This window comes from Anthonomus grandis, chromosome 20, assembly GCF_022605725.1.
Source record: "Anthonomus grandis grandis chromosome 20, icAntGran1.3, whole genome shotgun sequence".
NCBI classification, from domain to species: domain Eukaryota; kingdom Metazoa; phylum Arthropoda; class Insecta; order Coleoptera; family Curculionidae; genus Anthonomus; species Anthonomus grandis.
Window position 1 is genome coordinate 3,756,407 of NC_065565.1, and position 12,878 is coordinate 3,769,284.

A 12,878-nucleotide genomic window follows, 5' to 3' on the forward strand; every position below is an offset into this window, starting at 1 on the left:
TTTCTACAGAGCCAGATGAATAAGTTATTGAGTTCAATGTTCTTGACCTGTTGCAGTTGATGAATATCTTTGCCCACCACATATAACATTGTATCGTCCGCAAACAACACCACATTACACCCCCGCACTACCTCTACCATATCGTTGACATACAATAAAAATAGTAAGGGGCCCAAGACCGTTCCCTGCGGCACACCATGCTTCACATTAACACTTTCAGATGAACTATTTTTGTACATGACTCGCTGAACTCTACCTCTTAGATAAGATTGGAACCACTTCAATACATTATGTTTAAGACCTAACCGTTCTAATTTTCTGACTAACATTTCTCTACTCACGGTTTCAAACGCTCTCTTAAAATCCAAAAACACAGCAAGCACTAGATTATCAGAGTCAAGGGCCCTGAGAAAATTATCAACTATATTAATAATGACAGACTCACATGAATGATTCTCACGGAACCCCGATTGGTAAGGCACAACTATTTTATTTATATTACAATGTTCGAGTAGCTGTTCCTTAACACATACTTCAAGGAGCTTCTCATAAATAGGTACAGTGTTAATTGGCCGAAATTCATTACACAATTTAGTGTTTTGCACTTTTGGAACAGGAACAACAGTAGAAAGTTTCCAGGCTTGCGGAAAAATCCCAGTACTTAAGGATGTATTGATAATATCCAGAAGACGATCACCCACAACATAAGCAACATCGCAAAGAACCTGCTTGGAGATGCCACTCTCCCCACCACCAACGTTTTTTAGATTTTTAAGTATTTCCTTCATTTTAGTCATCGAAACTTTATTAAATTGTGTCAAGGTTTTCTGGACTGAAGGTGGTTCAATGAAATATGTTTGGCCATTTGCTGCTGGTGGAATATCTGCAAGAATAAGATCAATACTATTCACGTAATAATTATTAAATCTATGTGCAATATCATCCTCCTGTGTAATGATTTCATTTTCAAACTTTATTTCATTAGGCATGTTTTGGTTTTTTCCTGGCAAAAGCGTCTTCAGATTTTTCCAGAGTTCTTTTTGATTATTTTTATTTAGATCTATGGTATTCGCAAAAAATATATCCTTTTCTACTCTTATCTTGCTTACTATGTTATTTCTTATAGCTTTATATTCATTCCAAACGTTGTCGTTGTTTTCTATGGCAGCCCTTTTATATAATCGATCCCTTTCCTGCATTTGCTCCCTTATATCTTGAGTTATCCATTTTTTATCGGCATATTTCTGTTTTTGCACAATTTTAATCCTTGGGCACATACTGTCAAGAATTGTTCTCATATCTCTGACAAAAGTATTAGCTAGTAAGTCAACATCTGAACTATTTCTATTCCAATTGCATGTAAGCAGTTCTTCCTGAAGTTTATGGCATTTGTAGGTCTTAAAAGACCTAGTATAACTTACTACATCCATTGGCTGTTCCTTCGATTGATCCATAGAAATTGATATAATAGAATGGTCACTAATTTTAGGAGTTTGATGGACTTTATGCGAGAGAGATTTGTCATTTGAAATTAAATAATCGATCAGAGTCTGACTTCTTTGGACTATTCTTGTTGGAGTCTTAATTATTTGACTAAACCCATTGGTATAAATGATACTTAATAATTTGTTACTATAAAAATTGTTTTTTAATAAATCAAAATTAAAATCCCCAAGGATAATGTTGGTGCCATTAAATCCACTAACTTGCTCTAAATATCCCCCAAAAAACTCTATAAATTTGGCATCTTGTTTCTGAGGCGAATGGTACAGAACAGAGCACGAATATTTACCTCCACCCATAGATAGCTCAAAAGACAACAACCAGACATAATCATCAATAGACAATACAGACCCCACCTTATATCTAATATCGTTTCTAATAAGGGCCAAGACCCCACCTGTTCTACTGTTGTTACTAGTGCATTGCTCCAAATTGTACCCATCAATAATCAACTCATATGGCTCAATAACCGGGGTTACGTGAGTCTCACTCAAAAGCAAGATCTTAGGCCTCCAGTCATTTATTAGTAAAATAATGTTATCTTTGTTGTTTAGATAATCTTGGCAATTAAAATAAACAATGTTGGTGTTAAGTGCAATATTTAGGTCTAATTGCTACTTAATATATTTATTCCTTTGTAACTCTTCAATTCGCTTATAGGAATCACAACTAGTTACATCCCAAGAAACGTGATTGACATTTAGCCTAAGACCATACTTTTCATTAGATACTACACAATTAATACACTTAACGCTACTTACATTACATTCTTTAACATCATGGGATCCACTACACTTTGCACACACTTTATTTTCTTTACACTCTTTCAGTAAATGACCATACCGACAGCACTTGAAACACCTTCGGATACCATATTCGTTGAAGACAGGACAACGGTTCCAACCAATGTTCATCTTCTCCTTTTCAATAAACACTGCATACGTGGTAGCATCAACTTCCAAGATCATATTGAACTTTTTGTTTACGATTTTAGTTTTTCTCACAATTTGAATTTTCCGGTTTGGAGATTCTGGAACATTATTTTGACTCTTTATTTTGGCCAAAATTTCATTATCTGATAGGTTGTACTCAGACTCATTAATGCCCACCACCTTAATCCTGTGCTCTAAAAGTTTTGGTACCTCAACACTGTAGTTGTCACCCATGTTGTTCTGGATCTTAATTGGTTTACCTAGCGATAAACCGGCTCCAATAACAGTAGGATTAACTTTTTTTCTCAAATCCTCCTTCACTTGCTTTACGTCTTTCTCCGGACACTTTTGCTTCACAACCAAAACTTTGCTGTCATTTTTGGTGCCTATTGCTGCAGCATATGACAACTTGGAGTTCACACTTGATGGGGCTGTTGACGGCTTACATTCCTTCAGGCTGGCAATTTCACGTTTCAAATTCTGGTTTTCGTTTAATAGGAGATCGACTTTTTGATTTAACTCGTTAGTTTTACTGACTAAGAGCTGCAAGGTGGCCATAATATCTTCTACATTATCTAAATCAATAACAATGTCATCTGTTCGACTTCTTTTCCTAGCGCGCTCTGTTTTGTATGCACCATCACTAAATGCAGAGGGATCACACGATTCACATTTCCATGTCGATTTTCTCAAATGAAAACCGCGCATGTCAACATTAACACACTTTCCATGATAATACTTAGAACACCTGGTACATTGTATTATCGACTTAATGTCATCGAATACTAAATTACATTTAGCACAATTACTTCCTGGATCACCGTCATTCGTAGCACTTCCACCAGCCATTATTACATTAGTTAATCACAATTTCAAAATCACCCCGTATATGAAATAAATATAAGTTAATTCAAACAAATACTGTTTACAATAGAAAACCCGTTAATGTAAACACGGTAATTATCACGTACGTGCACTATATTTATGTTATACTTATTACACAAATTGGAGAAATAAAAACTGAATTTTTACTGATTTATGGCAACCGTGATTTTAAAATAAGTCAATACTTAGCTTGAAAGATGCAAAATTTTAAAAGACTTCTTTTGATATAAATTATTAATCAAAAACTGTACTTTAACCCTCTGAAACACGCGAAAAACTATGGATCGCCTATCATACGTGTTAACTGCTTGGACTACTACGAACGAGTGTGTCATGTCGGATTATTTTTTTTTGCGTCATGTTGTATGAGCATCAAAAGTGGCAATGAAAAACTGTTTTTACTTTTCCGGATTTTAAAATAAAGTCGGTAGAAGGTAAAAACGATTTTGACAAATTTCGTTTTTTTTTTTGGATATATCCGGAAGCATCCGAAATTTCAAAATTTGTTAAACGTCATTTTCTTAAGCTCCAAATTGCGCAACTTTGCTCCCATTTAACGTATCCTGTAATTCTTACGGTTTCCAAGATCCCAATCATCTTCCGCGAATTGGGGTTACCCTGTACGTATTATATACATATAATTATATCAAATTTAAATAAAAAAAACTGAGTTATTAGACTAAAGCAATTAAGTTAAAGAATAATAGATATTAATGATAAAAGCAGCTGTTATTCATGTGTATTATTTTGGTAAACATTGATTTTTAAAAATAATTTCTTAATGGAAGGTTGTGTGGGGTGGGTGGGCAGTTAATGATATGTAAATGAAAAATGGTTTTTGTGCAAAAAATAATTACCTTAGAGAAAAAAATTGCAATTTACTATAAGAAAATTTAAAAAATACCATTAAAAAAATTGATTTCTAAAAAACTATACAAAAATTTCCATGCTGTGTATAAGTGGTTAGAAATAGAGAATATACAAAACAATATAAATTATAGTTAAATTTCTATAAACTGAGAGAGTAAATTATTTAATAAAAACATTTTTTAAGGCAATTATTCTTTGCAATAAAAACGTTTTTCATTAATACTACCCTTACACCCCCACCCACCCTAAACACCTTACCAGTAAAAAATTCTTCTGCAAAATACCTGTTTTTTAACATGATACGCATGAACCAGAGAAGTTCTTGTTTTATAAATAAATAACGTCTTTATTATTACTTCAAAAGTGAATACGATATTATTAGAAAATAATTATGTGCACGCTATGAAGGGCACAACTGGAGAAGTTTAACCTTGTGGCCATTCCTCCACTTAACTAATCACGTCGAACAAAAATAAAATAAAAAAATTAAAACAAAACTAAAACATAAATAGATATTACTTAGAATCTAGGTTCTTAGTTCTTGTTGACATAACAATTATCCTAGTTTTGTCATTATGTTATTTTAATATTTGTATAGACCCTGTTTAGTCCCTTCTCATGCATCTTAATATGCCCTTTTATTTATTGTTGACATTTTAACTTTTGACCTTGCCAGTAGCACGATAGCTGGTTATACTTATATGTTGTGACGAAAACCCTCATTGTATATCCCTGAAGATGGACATCTTATATGTCCGAAACATGTAGGATAGATGATTTTTAAATAAATTTAGTGGAGGATGACAGAAACAATTTTAGTTACCCTTTGACTTATTAACTCCACTGCAAGTATGGACTACTTCAACTTCAAAAATAATTTATCTTTTAGTTCCAAGCAATACTTCATATATTATTATCGTTAAATATAGATTTATTTAATGATCTCTTAGTTATGGTATATGTACCAACTGTCTATGGTCAAGGTATATTTATTAAACTGCAGAATTAACGGATATCATATACTATTACAGCATTTAAAAAAAATCGACACGAGGTTATATATCCAGTTTTTAAACTCGATTACTATATCTCAAATATTTGATTAAATTTTTTAAAAAATCACTGTTTTTCGTCTATAAAATCTAATCAATTAGTACTGTTTATTAATATACATATATATAATTATATTAAATATAAATAAAAAAACTGAATTATTAGATTAGATATTAACGACAAAAAGACCTGTTATTTATGTGTATTATTTTGGAAAATACTGATTTTTAAAAAAAAATTTCTACTGGATTTTTGTTTGGTAAGGATAGTGTTAATGAAAAATGTTTTTTTTTTGCAAAAAGTAATTACCTTAGAAGGAAAACTTTATAATTTACTAAGCAAATTTAAAAAAATACCATTCAAAAGGATTGATTTAATAAAAACTATACAAAGCTTTCCATGCTGTGTATAAGTGATTAGAAATAAGCAATAATATAGAATAATATAAAATATAGTTAATTTTCTGTAACCTGAAAGAGTAAATTATTTAATTTTTTTTAAGCAATTATATGCAATAAAAACGTTTTTCATCAATATTGCCCTTAACCCCCCACCCACCCGAAATATTTTCCCAGTAAGAAATTCGTTTGAAAAATCACCGTTTTTCGTCTATAAAATCCAATCTAATAGCACTGTTTATGTATTAAATATTTATTAATATACATATATTTAATTATATCAAATTTAAATAAACAAACTAGGTTATTACATTGGATATTAACGATGAAACCAGCTGTTATTTATGCGTATTATTTTGGAAAACAGTGATTTTTGAAAACAATTGCTTACTGGAAAGTTGTGTGGGGTGGGTGGGGAGTTAAGGGTAGGGTTTATAAAAAACAGTTTAATTGCAGAAAATAATTACCTTAAGGGAAAAACTTTGTAATTTACTAAGAAAATTTTAAAAAAATCCATTCAAAAAGAATAATTTGTTAAAAACTATACCAAGCTTTCTTTGCTATGTATAAGGAATAAAAAATAAAGAATAATATGGAATAACATAAATTATAGTTAATTATCTGTAACGTGAGAGAGTAAATTATTTAATAATTTTTTTTTTCTTTTAAGTCAATTATTTTATGCAATATAAACGTTTTTGTTCAACACTACCCTTACACCCCCCACCCACCCCAAACAACTTACCAATTAAAAATTCATTTGCAAAATTTCTATTTTTCCACATGATACGCATGGACTAGAAAAATTCTTCTTTTATGTTATACAGTATAATTGTTTTATACTATAAATTTTATTGTAATTTTGACTGCACGTTTTGAATTTTAATAGGTAAATGACCTCCTTAAAATAAGTCTATAGAAACATTTTGACACCCTGTATATTAAAAACTAAAAAAAAACTAGACTAGTTCAAAGTCTTTCTTGAAAAAATTACTAAAATCCATTCACAACAAGTCAAAATAATGGAATTCTTAGACCAGGAGTGCCTGTAAGAGACAAAATAATTTGTTTATTATTTCCCAACAACATATACTATATCACTTTTGTACAGTTTACTTTTGAATCACTTCCTTCATCCTTAAACCCTCGTTCCTTCAACCTGGCACAAGAAGCGAGTACTATACAATTGAAGTACCATTTTTCCATTTATCCAACTTTCGATACAATCCACTTTTTCTCTTCTGACATGCGTATCGAATTTTACCAAAACGCTTCACTATGATAAGTGTCATGGAACATAGAACAAACGCCTCTGATCTATAAGAACTAACAGTCAAAAAGCATCTAGTAAACCAAAACAATAGAGCATATCTCAGTTACTTCAACCACATAACCAGAAGAATAAGTGAGATAGAAAATGACTCCAGTGACTAAGAGATGAAAAGAAATGATAGGTGGGAAAAGACTAGAGAAATTTTAGGTGTTATCTTAACAAATCTAGACACTTACCATATTATGCACTTTAATTAAAAATAAGAATGAAATAGGCCTTTAATTGTTCTCCTAATTTTTTTAGCACCTATTCATTAATTTTTGCTAAATATTCTTGTAATTATTTCTTTTTTAACTGATATAGTTAAGGACCGTTTAGACGCAGTACATAAAATAGGACATTTTCGCGTCTATTGATTATTCGCAACCCAGCTATGCACCGAGCTGCATTCGGCCGGATTTAGTAGTGCAATAGTGCAGTCCAAACTGGGGCACTAGAGAAGCTTGGGAGGGGTTCATCATCTTTGTCAAAGATTTTCTATATATTTTTATTATTCATTATAATAAGTTTAAGAATAGTGCTCCAATATTCTTAATTGACTAAAAGTGCATTATGAAGATGTGAAATATGTGTGTGAATTCTTTTTTAAGTTAGGTGATAAGTGTTGGAGGTGTTTCCAGTGATATAGGATATCAGTGGAAATTGGATTGTGATAACACAAGGAGGAATATTTGTGATAAAACTAGTAAGAATATGGATAAGAATCATAAAGAGAATAATTTTTTTCCTTAAAAATTAGTTTAAAGTGTTCAATAAAATGCAAACAAACCGATAAACAAAAAACTCCATTTTTCCTATTTATTATTTAACTATCACTTTTTCATTTCATTTCATAGTCTTGAGGGGTTGGCAATTAATTAACTCTAAAGTTGATTTTAGTGAATGATTAAATCGACAATACAGATTCTGTAAGAATTTGTGGTAATAACTTTTAAGGAAACTTTTAACTATAGTATATTGTACACTATTCAAAGACGCTTATAAGATGTTTAATGGAATGGGCTTCTAAACAAATATACTTACCATTAACAAAACGTTGAATATTTAGTTATAATAAACCAGTATAAAACCTTTAACCTTAAAGTTTAACCAGGTATTCCGACTATTGACAAACTTTCCAGGGTGATTTTTCCAACAAAAAGTAAGAAATATTTTTTATATGAATGTATGTTAGAAACTTTTGTCTGAATTCAAAAAAAAAAAATTACCAATGGCGTCCATAAGGGGTTTATAGTAAATATTATTTAATAAAAAAAAAGTGCACCACTGCGTCTTTCTAAAATAAATGTAATTTTTTAAATCCTTGTTTAATTTTGAGCAAAAAAAAACTGAAATTTCTTCAACATTTAGAGAAATAAAATGGGGTATTTTCACGTTTTACTTATCGAATATAAACTACACGAATATCTTAAGGTTATGTACCTTCCTGTAGACCTAAATTTTTTTTAAAGAGCAGTTTTCTCTCAAGCAATTACTTCCTGCAAAAAAAAAAACGTTTTTTATTAAACTACCCTAAGCCCCCCCACCCACCCCACACAACTTACCAGTAAAAAGACGAGGTTGAAAAATCATTGTTTTCCAAAACAGTACGCGTAAATAACAGCTGGTTTCGTCGTTAATATCCAATCTCATAACACAGTTTGTTTATTTAAATTTCATATAATTATATTTATGTATATTAATAAATATTTAATACAAAAACAGTGCTATTATATTAAATATTATAAACAAAAAACAGTGATGTTTCAATAGAATTTTTTACTGAGCAAATGTTTGGGGCGGGTGGGGGGTGAAGGTTGTTTAATAAAAAATGTTTTTTTTATTAAACACAGTTTGTTTAATTTGATATAATTATATATATGTATATTTATAAATATTTAATGCAAAAACAGTGCTATTATATTGAATAATATAAAGGAAAAACAGTGATTTTTTCAAAGAATTTTTTACTGGGCAAATGTTTGGGGTGGGTGGGGGGGGGTAAAGGATTTGATAAAAAATAATGTTTTTGCAGAAAATATATCCGCAAGATTTAATTAATTAACACTGTTTAGTTAAATTTTATATATAAATATTAAGTATAAAAACAACGTTACTAAATTGTATAATATTGACGAAAACAGTGATTTTTCAGAAGAATTTAATTAAATATTTTACGTGTACTAATCGATTTCAAAAACTAGTATGTAATATCTTGGAATAAGATATTTTATTTGAAATGCCTGGAATATTAAAACAATGCAGAAAACATCTGGAAATTGCTGATAATAATTTAAAAAAAACCCAAAATTTCGAAAAATAAAAAGAAAACTTTAAAAACAAAAACTTATCTTAAAATTTTAAAATTTAAACAAAATTATTTAAAATATTTGAAAAACACAAAAATTAACATCGAAATACTGGAATAAATCGATATTTTATTCCATATGCCTGAAAAATTATAAAAATATTTGAATAATTTTAAAAATTGCGATGATTCTAGAAGTAAAAATTAAAAACAAAACTGACATTTTTTTAACATTTAGAGAAATTAAATAGGGTATTTTTACGTTTTACTTGAATGCCTTAAGTTTATTTGAGAAAAGTAGAGATACAAAAACTATAGATTTTTTTATCATCTATAATTTTTTTAAAAAGCATTTTTCTTTCAGGCATTTATTTCCTGCAAAAAAAAATTTTTTCATCAAACCTAACCTTACCCCTCCCACCCACCCCACACAACTTACCAGTAAAAAGTCAAAGTTCAAAAATCATTGTTTTCCAAAATAATACGCATGAATAACAGCCGGTTTCGTCGTTAATATCCAATCTAATAACACAGTTTGTTTAAATTTGATATAATTATATATATGTATATTTGTAAATATTTAATACACAAACAGCGCTATTATATTGAATATTACAAACAAAAACAATGATTTTTCAAAAGAAATTTTTACTGAACAAATGTTTGGGGTGGGTGAGGAGGTAAGGGTAGGTTTAATAAAAAATATTTTTTTTTTGTACGAAAAAAAAAACATTTTTTCATGCATTGAACATACCCTTACCCCCCCACCCACCCCACACAACTTACCAGTAAAGAGTCAAAGTTCAAAAATCATTGTTTTCCAAAATAATACGCATGAATAACAGCCGGTTTCGTCGTTAATATCCAATCTAATAACACAGTTTGCTTAAATTTGGTATAATTATATATATGTATATTTATAAATATTTAATACAAAAACAGTGTTATTATATTGAATATTATAAAGAAAAAACAGTGATTTTTCAAAAGAATTTTTTACTGGGCAAATGTTTGGGGTGGGTGGGGGTAAAAAATCAAGTTTTTGCAGAAAATATATATTCAATATTTAATTAAAAAACACTGTTTATTTAAATTTGATATAATTTTATATATAAATATTTAGTATAAAGACAGCGTTATTAGATTGGTTAATATGGACAGTAAAAAACAGTGATTTTTCAAAAAAATTTAATCAAATATTTGAGGCGTAGTAATCAAGCTTAAAAACTAAATATGTAAATCCCTTATAAATTTTTTTAAATGCAAACATTTTCTCTTCTTTGTAAACAGAATAGTATATGATATACGTATAGTCTACAGCTTAATAAATATCCCTTACGATATACGATTGATAAATATACCAAAACCAAATATTTACTAATAAATATATATTTAACAATAATAATATATATGATGTGCTGCTTGAGTATGATGAACTTATTTCTGAATTGAAGTCTCGAGGAATTCCTAAACCAGAACGAAAAGATATTTCTGATATAAAATATACAAAGACGCTAATTTAATGCGTTTTTATATCTTAACATTAACAATAGCTAAGTTTACTTATGTCAAAAATAATACAAAATTAACAACAAAGTTTGAAGAAAAAAAGTGGAATTAAAAAAAGGAGTCTATTTACACTGTTGAAGTTCTAATTTTCTTTGAATGATCTAAAGATGTCAAAGTAATAAGTCAACTTCGACAAGTGATTTTTCTAAGTTAGAACTGCGTATGAATTCACTGCTTTTGAATATATAACGTAGATATTAAGAAATACACGTATATTGTATATGCTTGGATCTCACGACATACGTATTAAATTGACAAGTCTAAATATCGATGATTGCAGAGACATAGAAATAACTTACGCAGAAGGAATTAGTTTCGAAGATGCCCTTTTTATACGTAATATAACTATCTCTGTTTCAGTTTATTTCGTATAATATATAAACGCAAAACTCAAAAAAACCTCTAAAATAATAAAAAAAGACAACAAATCTTAAGCCTGAGAGAAGAAACTACAAGAATACTAAGGATGGTGGTATACACCACACCCTTTAGAAGTCTACTTAACAATAATATAATGAAAACCTTCAACAATTTGAGGCCGATGTTGCTCGATAAGTAAATCTGGCCTGTATACTTGATGGTAGCTTATGTGTTTTAAATGATCCAATAAAAATAATGGAAGGTAAAAAACTATTTTCTTTTTAAGGAATTTGGTTTACTTTTACTGCTCCTTGACTCAACATTTCTTCTTTAGAGCAATTGGCATTTCCTAAGCACTCTTTCTCACACTTCAGGATTGCTTTGACATTTAAAGGACTAAACCTAGACACCACAAATGAACTTAGGAAACCTCATTTAGCCCCTTCAGGGATGAAAAAGAGGAGTTTATTTACATTTTTGACCTTTCCTAGGATTCAAAGGTGCTAAAGTAATTTTCAATTTACTTCAGGTGATTTTCGTTAGTAATAACTGCCTACGAATTCACCAATTTTTGTAAGAAAGTATTTGAATAAAGCCAATCTATACCATACAAGTGTTTCATTCACCTGAGTAAAGAACGTAACGTGAAAAATATATATATTACGTTAAACGGAATATACGCGCATATTAATTAATGAAATGGGAAAATCGTGTAATAAACCATTTAAAGTTTCAAATGCCTGAAGAGTTTTCCCGTAACAGGGGGTTAAATGACATTTCTACATATTTGCATATATCACGACCCCCACTGACAAACACGCGCAATAATTTATTCCATTAAGCCGGAACTTGATTAATTATTATTCATATGAGAAGATTTTATTTTATTTTATAATCTAATTTATTCAATTACGTATGTACGCTTTTGAATATATATTGTATATGTTACAAAATGGAAACGATGAAACACGAAGTTCTTAAGGCAAAAATGGAGATTATGTTAGGTGTATAAGTTATTTTATATTGAAATATAAATGTGAATTACAAGATTTTTATTTGGTAATATATATTTTGTAAAATTTCATGCAGAACATACACTTAGACGAGTACACATCTGTACTACAATAATTATCCAAGTTACAAAGTTCATATTGCTCTGTCTATCAGTGCTTATTTAATCAAATATCATGAATTCCAGGCATCTATGTTAACTGAGAGAAAAAATAGAGACATTGAAAAGTGAGAAATATTATTGGAGTTGAAATAAACTATTCTGTTTGATGATTAAATAAAATAGCTTCCATCGTTAAAACCATTTTAAGAATATGCCTTGTTACTGAAATAAATTTTTTTAAGTTGGTTTTTTAGTCATTTTAGTCATTTATTACTATGTCTAAATGTCTACCCAATACTCAGAATTAGAGTCTCTATTATGGTACAGTTCAGGTAAATAAAGGTTACTGGATTAGGGCCTCGATTGTGAGGCAGCTGTAGGGTGTAAAGTAATATTGTAATTGTATATTGTATTGTAATGTTGTGTAATATTTATGAAAAACATTTTTATTTCAAGAAATGATTGCCTTAAAAGAAAAAAATTATTTATTAAATAATTTACTCTCTCAGGCAACAGAAAATTAATTATAATTTATATTGTTCTTTATTTCTTATCACTTACAGAAAATAATTAC

The 12,878-nt window shown here is 29.4% G+C and overlaps 1 protein-coding gene across 1 annotated transcript in view; it reads left to right on the plus strand.

Annotated features, from left to right (window-relative positions):
• Window positions 1-7,405: 7,405 nt before the first annotated feature.
• Window positions 7,406-12,878, plus strand: part of LOC126747986 (E3 ubiquitin-protein ligase siah-1-like) — a 149,676-nt gene continuing 144,203 nt past the window's right edge. The window contains exon 1 of the transcript XR_007664573.1: window positions 7,406-7,659. The gene's annotated coding sequence lies outside the window, so the exon portion shown is untranslated. The remainder of the gene's footprint in view (window positions 7,660-12,878) is intronic.